Source organism: Dermacentor silvarum, chromosome 6, assembly GCF_013339745.2.
Source record: "Dermacentor silvarum isolate Dsil-2018 chromosome 6, BIME_Dsil_1.4, whole genome shotgun sequence".
Lineage (NCBI taxonomy): Eukaryota > Metazoa > Arthropoda > Arachnida > Ixodida > Ixodidae > Dermacentor > Dermacentor silvarum.
Window position 1 is genome coordinate 136,418,249 of NC_051159.1, and position 7,910 is coordinate 136,426,158.

At 46.3% G+C, this 7,910-nt stretch overlaps 1 protein-coding gene across 1 annotated transcript in view; it reads right to left on the reverse strand.

The window, feature by feature from the left end:
- Positions 1–5,682: 5,682 nt before the first annotated feature.
- The window catches only part of LOC119456077 (glycine receptor subunit alpha-2), a 106,749-nt gene continuing 104,521 nt past the window's right edge, over positions 5,683–7,910 (reverse strand). The window contains exon 10 of the mRNA XM_037717676.2: positions 5,683–6,311. The gene's annotated coding sequence lies outside the window, so the exon portion shown is untranslated. The remainder of the gene's footprint in view (positions 6,312–7,910) is intronic.

Genomic DNA, 7,910 nt, shown 5'->3' on the forward strand with positions numbered 1-7,910 from the left:
TTCCAATATCTGAGTTAGTTTCAGATTTAAGGGAATCATATTTTTTTTTTTACATTTCACATGTCTTCGAAGAGAAAGGGACATCTTTAATTACACGTAAACAGGGTCCCCAGAGTCCTAAATAGCAGACATTGATGCACCTCAAGTTAAGACTAAGCTTCATGTGTTGCTTTCTTTTTACATTGTACACTATATGCCAGCGGGACGCAACTGTTTGAAACGCCAGGGTCACCGAAGATTTAAAATTTTGAAAGAAAGTGATTTCATACAGAATGACATCTAAGCCTCAGAGTAAAATTAGCATCTCTAAACAAAACGCTTTGTGGAAATAATTTCTCGTCCTCGAAAAGATAGATTACATGGTCGTCAAGACAAAGATTATAGCCTTGCACTTGGAAGTGCCATCTCGTTTGTATGAGCCCCACCCCAGTTAGCTAATTAGGTACACGGGCGCACTGCTCACATATCTGCGCCAGAATCGAGACAGAAAAGCGGCAAGCCTGTCCTTAGCCCCGGCGAAAATGTCTCTGTCGTAAGGGACGTCGTTGCTCACAAGGGCTGATGAGGGGTTCGTATCGGACTAGGGAGGAGCGAGCGGGCCTCCTGAAAACGGCTTGTCTATATAGCTACGACTAACTCCCCGATCTTCGTGATAAACAAGGAAATGGCGCTTTACGTTAAGGGTGCCGTCCAAGTGGAATGGCACGTCGGTGCCGTGACGCGAGGAGCGTGCTCGACAGCGACTCTGACACTTCCGCATGGTGGATGTATACTCACCCTCTGGTTGCCAAGCTCAGAGGGGGACGAACAAAACAACGCGAAGTCTGCGTACGGAGTGGCATTTCTTCCGCCTTCTGATAACATCGCACGCGAACGGTGCTGGTTTCTGAGCCTCACTCTCCCGCGTCAGGAAACTTTCTCTGTTTGATATCGCAAGAAGTGCACACCAGGGTGAACTTGCAGTTGTTTGGGCGATTACGTCCGCGGTGATGAGGTGACTGGGTTATTTTTTTTTTTCGAGCAAGAACGTTTCTAAGCACGAATGTTCGGCTACTGGTGCGCAGCCGCCTTAACGGATATATTTTAGCTAACACACAAAAAAAACCTCGGAGATTTACTGCCTCCTGGAAAGTACTACATGGACCTGATGGGACGGTGTTTCAGCAATCGCCTTAGTATATAAATTCAGTGAGCGCTTTGGTTACGGCTGGTCACTTGGCCGATCACTGCTTCTCGCGTAAATGCGCCCGTCTTTTGACAGTGTACGCGTGCTCTGAAGGCTTAACCGACAGAATGATATAAAAATATTTTAAACTTTACGTTGAAAAAGCAGGTGACGGACAATTAAGCACACAGCCGTAGCCCTCACAAGTAAATATAAAATATATTTTGGAAGACACTCTTTGTGTTAATGTATTTGGATGGCTGTCACGTTTTTTGGAAACTCAGCCGATTGTTCGTGCATACTAGGTAGACAATGGTTGCATTTATTTCAATGAAGCACCATTTGAAGTCTAGGGGACAAATTCTGAAATTTTTCTTTCCTTGGGTCACTTCCTAACCTGAAGCGAGGAGCCCTTCATGCTTCCTTACCGCGAAGGTTGCATGAAAGAAGCAAGTGTATTCTGAAATCTCCTTTCACCTGTCCTTATGAAAGGAACCTGTTCGTTAGCTAAGGAACGGATTCCATGCGTCTGCGTTCGATGGCATTCCTCATAAGTCTCACTCTAATCTCTTTATTCAGCAAAATTAGTTTCAGTCATTATTTTTTTAACAGCGGAGCTGTTTAAGCCGGCCATAGTGTGCGCCGCCTGTCACTGCGTTGCCTAGCAACCACCTCGCGGAGCGTCGCGCGCTATGCTCGGGAGAGAGAAAGAGAAAATGAGAGCAAGAGAGAGAAACAAATTGTAGCAGCACCAACGAGGCAACGCGCAGATGTGCTGCCGACGCCATCCGCGCTTCTCCATTTCCCCGCATTAGCTCCGAACGCTCGCGGTGTCCGTGAGTGCAGCAGGTGCCTCTGGCGGCGGCTCGGCCGAGCTCCCACCAGCTGCGCACTACTGCACATGCGGCGTGACGTCATCCCAGCGTGTCGTCTGCTGCGCGACGCCCGTACACTGTGCATAGCTTTCGCCCCACTTCCCCTACGTATGCTCGGACTGCAAGTGCTTCGCGAGGCGTTCCCCGATGCCATGGACCACGAGCAAATGCTTTTACGATTCGTATAACTTAGCATCCTCTCGTATAGCAGGAACAAGCTAGGAACCGATCAGTTGCGCCGTGTCTTTTGCCTTGCGTCACTAGTGCAAGCTACCCCGCTTTTTTTTTTTTTTTTGCGAAAAGTATTTATGATATAAGCGTCTACGGTATTCCTGGTTTACGTTCAACGCTAACGCGCGTAAAGACACCTTGCGGAGGACAACATGGTGGCACCCACCAAAGGCGGTGTCGGCCACTTCAGATGTACAAAATCTTCGTTCTGCAGTATTTTGCCCTTTCGTACTCAACTTATAGTTGCATTTACTATTTACATGCTGTTTCTTGGCTGAGTTGAAATTGCAAACTCGTATGGGTTCCGCTTTCAAAGACAAGGACACCTTAAGACACACAGATAAACAAACCGTTTGTCTCGTTTGTTTATCTGTGAACCTTACTGTGACCGTATACCAGTATGCAGTTTCAACTGGCTCAAGAAACAGCCGGTGATAATTATCTGCGCATCCGCAAATATTTCCACAGGTCATCTGCCAGGCGAGAAAAAAAAATGACGAGTGCGAGGTTCGATTAGTGGCGCCCTCTGTAAAAAGTTCCAAGTACAAGCAAACTTCTGTATTCATGGCTTCCGAGAGTGCGCCGCTCGTCGCTTTCTCGTGTACACCGCCGTGAAAGGAACGAGAAAAAGCACAGCCGAGAAGCCCTCGTTTAGTGAAAGGAGTGAGGAAAGGAAGCATGAAGGTAGCTTCGGGGATGCCTTAAGGCATATGGAGAAGCAAAGAGGCCTCCCATAAGGGAGCCTCAATAAGGAAGCTTTAAAATTTGACGTAATACGGCCGAACAGCAAGGAAGGCTTCCTTATTAAGGTAAGAAAGGGTTCCGAGTTTGGGTCATCTCTGCCCTGCCCTATCCCTCCTTTTTTTCTGCTACGTAAAACGCTCAAGTCTTCAATTTGCTCCCGCTTTCTGTTGATGCTTACTAGCAGTATCTATGGTGGAAAACCTTGTGTAGATTACCGGGTTCTTGCCTGGCTACCTTTGGCTGAGCTGGTCAGAAAATCCATAACTTGTTCTTCCACCTGGTGTATTCTTTATTGCTATTCATTTATTTTAAAAAATTGCGGCAGAACCATTTGACGACGACTGTCGACAGTAATGCGTTAGCATTGAATCGACTCAACGTATTGCCACCATCGAAACGAGTTAAAAGACGTTTACAACCGCGGGATTCCTCTTTCGCACTTCTCTAAGAACACTGCGCGTCATCTAGCGGCGGCGCCGCGAAGCCTGCGCGTGGCCTCCGAAATGCATGGCGCGCCGGTGCGTGCAAAGGCGGAGAAACGCGTTATACGGCAACCGGCCTCCTCTCTCGCGCTTCTTTCTGGACACGCTGCGCCATCTAGTGGCACTGCCGAGAAGTCCATGCGTGGCCTCGGAGACAAGAAGCGTGGCGAGGCGGTGCTTGCGAACGCTGAGAATTGTTCCCTCGGCTTGCCGCACGCTCAGTGGCACCCACTGAGTGACCCAACTTGTCGAGATGCTGATTAAATAACGGCACATACCAATGCATTCGTGCCGCAGCTCGCTACAGCATTGTCGTGAAAGGCATTCGTTGAAAAGCGGCGCATACCTAGTGAATTTTGAAGCAGCCTGCTAATGCGCTGACGGCTGTCCTTGAGACACTCTTGTGACGTGGGGTTTCATTCCGCTCCGCATCGAATAAATTTAAGGAATTTTTTTTGTCATTGTACAGCGGCACATTCTCAGTGGTGTATAACTAGTTGCCGAAAGTTGTTGCCGTCAAAGACGTTCATTGAAGAATGCACAAACCTACTTGGGCATACCTATCAGTGACCCAAGTTAGTACTATGGTTGGTCAGACAAAATCATACAACGGTTACATAAAATTATACATACTACATACATACATACATACGTACGTACATACATACATACATACATACATACATACATACATACATACATACTACATACATACATTACATACATACATACATACATACATCCATACATACTCATACCCTACATACATACATACATACATACATACATACATACATACCATACATACATACATACATACATACATACATACATACACTACATACATACATACATACATAGCTCCCGGGAAAGTGCGTGAAGTACCCTAAGAATGCTAATCCGGTAAAAATAAGTAAGGAAATAATAAGGAAAGGGGAAGAAGTGCGGGGTTCTGCTTGGCCTCTTTTTCCGAAAGGTATCAAAGTACAACAGTAATGGTGGGAACCTGGATGTAGTATCCAAGTATCTATTCAAATTGATTCATTTAGCGCCCACTGCTAGGCTTACTTCTATGCATAAGCTGATAGGAATAATCGTCCAAGTTAAGCAACCAAAATCGCTTACTCTAGAATGTGTCGCCAGAAAGCCATGAATAATACAAACATAGGCAATCATGTCAGCGTGAAGCTTGATGGTACATAGGTATACTTAGGGGTAAATTGGATTGAATTAATTTACCTGTAAGGGATATTTGCCAAGCATTGAAAAACAACAATAACCTCAAACAGCACGAGAAGAACACACACTAGAGGCGGTGTTGATGTCAAATATTTATTGATTCAAACTGTCGGGTCCTTGTAACTACACTTTCGAGTGTACTGCTGCTACAAACTACCGCTAATCTGCTTCGACGGAAGTTACAAAAACTGGATCTACGATTCCGCTGTGCGTCTGCACATCTCGGACTAGTGTAAGCTCTGGTAAAATTAAATCTATCTGCAATTCTCAACAGGCGACCGCATTAAAATACCCTTTGAAAACGACAACTTCAACGAATATAATAGAATTGATGCGCGACTGCTTGCTGTGTCGTCAATGTTTTTGCTCGCGCGCTAACCCCCCGAACGAGCATGTAATGTATTGATTTCAGGTTCCCCCCCCCCCCCCCCCCACAGTGAAAACAGGTGGGCTTCCGATCTGACGTTCGATAAACATAACTTTTGCGAAGCCATGCTTCAGCTGTGATTGGTCTGCCATGGGCCCTGAAGATGGCAGTCGCTTCCTCAATGGCGTGCACATTGGGGGAGTCCGGGTACGGCGAACCTCGCACAGCTTCCGCATATGTCCTGCAAAGTGGCAGCTGCCGAACCTAGTGCAGTGGCGCTTTGAAATGTTCTGCGACCCGGGCAGCTTGCCGCATCTCCTAACGAATGACCTCAGCCAGCAAAATCCGCAGTACAGAGCCGGAGTTAGAGGGAGCATTTGCACCTTTTCCCGAACAAAGAACCTGATGAGTTCTAGCATTGCATCAACGTTGTCCAAAGCCACGTCGGGGCTATACTGCGGCGCGCTGCTGGACCGCGTCTTTCTTTGACATAGCTTATGTAAGATACTCTGCGAGGGTCTTCGGCGAGTTTTGTATCAGGGTCCTTTTTTTTTTTACTCCAAGCATGAAGCGCCTTAGTTTTTGTTTCCGACATAGATGTATCCGCGTGTCGCAAGGGTTGGGTCGTGTCTTCCGCAAACATGTCTACGCTTTCGTTCAGCCGGTGTATCCTCGCCTGACTTGCAGACTCCACCCTTCTACAGTAGAGTCTCCTACAGCACATACCAACCTACCATCCAGCGTTGCGTAGATGGTTATCAGCAGCCTGCGCAATTCCTCCCACAATAATAACTCAGCCTCATTGTACGGAAAGTATGTCCGCGGCAAGTTCTCAAGGGTGAAGTATACGTAAAATTGTAGGTAGCAACACCCTTGAAATGATTAGGCAAGTCTTACGCATCCAGAAAAGCGCCACCATGGAAGAGTTTCGGAATTCAGGGCTGCTTAAAATGACGAACTTGGTCGGCATGGTTGCGCAAGGAAGGGCGGACGTGCTCATCTTTCTGACGTGGCTTGATACAGGCGCGTACTTAGGTCGGAGTCCTGGAAGTCAACGGCTCGTCTACACCTGAATGGGAGTCCACACACTCATACTTCGTGCTAGGCTTGAAGGCGGTGTTAGGTCTAGGATTGGTAGCATGTACCCAGTGCATCTACCAGAAGATGTTACGTAGGAAGAGGATGCAGGTTATTAAAACATACGCCACCTTTAATAATGCCGGACCAAGAGAAAAGTTGCAACCCACGCATTTCATTGTCTTGCTGAGACAGGAGGCGACACCCGTTTCCTTTGCGATGTGTATGCCGAAATCATTTTGTCAATATGCGTAAGGTTACCTTTCTTTGCACACTAATGCGCTCATCTCAGGAACTCTGGAGCGCGAATTAATGTAGGGAAGCGATGACTACACGAAACAGTAATTCGCACCTCTCCATTTCTCTCTGGCTTTAGTCCTTGATGGAATATTTCAAGCGTTGTTTATACTACCACAACAAAGCATTAACAGCATCATAATAAACTATAATCATTCCATCTTTCGTCCTGCAAAGTCTGCTTCTAGCAACATGTTTGTCCGCCTTGTAAACACTACTTCAATGTTGAAGTTTGTAATTCTCTACCAGAATGTGATGAGGTCCTCTTAAAGCACAAAAATAGCGTTGCTTAACTTATCAATAAGCTCTTCTACATGTTGGATTACTAACCATAGGTGCCCTCAAGAGGATGGCGAAGAGGAAAATTGACTTTAGGACATATACAGAGTGAACGGTTCGAGTGATTTTCAGTCAAAATGCACATGGAAACACAGTACAAGTGCCGAAACAAAACAGTCGGGAGGTGCACAACGTGGTGCAGTGAGCGTCTGGGCAAAAAAAAAAGGTGTTCTTACAAAGAACCAACGGGATTGTGAAAGCCACGAGCACTCTCCCCGACACCGTAATACCCGCCTCTCCGTGCCTGACATTAGCTCGGAGTACCGTGCTCAGAAAAGATAATATGGCCAGTATACGACGCTGAACGCTAGGAAAGCCATGGGAACTGCTATCCTGCACGTCTGGTCGATTCTTTTGGCCTGAACCTTGTGTCTGTTTCTGACACCTTCAGGATCCGTGGGTGAAGGGCTCAATGTCTGTAGCGCCAGAGATGGGGTGCAGGGCACCTGTAAGGTTGTGAGGAAAGACAACATAAGACTTTCAAAAACTTTGAGAATCAAAAGTGTGCAAGAGTCACCGCTATAGTCGCAACAGCGGCTAACCTCAGCCTTGCATTGAGCATGTTGTACACTTTTCTACGCCATCATGCATGTGCAATGCCTAGAGAGCCTAACGTGGAGTTATTGAGGCAAGTACTAGAAAGAAACACGTCAGCAACCGATGCCAATACCACTTTATTACTTATGTAGGCTACCTTATATTCAGACTGCATGGTAATCAATGATCATATAAAACTATTTTCCAACCAAACATCAGTTTTTCTTACACCATCAGAAATGAAAACTTCTAAACAGAAGCTCCTGTTCATCCTTCGTCACCTCGTGTTTTCTGCAGAGAGCAACATTCACAAATAAGCAAAAACACATTCGAAGAAAGGTGCGACTATATTTACCATTCAAGTTACAAAGTCCCGAACGCTCGCGGTAGTGCCATAACGTCGACAGCAATGACATCACAAGTGAGAGAGCATTTTCCGAATCATAAATCAGCTATACGCATTAGCGCAATTATGACTGCGTGTGCAGTCAGTGTAGTGATGAGAGAGCAAATTCAAAGGACACAGGCAAACAAGTAAAGACACTTTCCACGGCTAT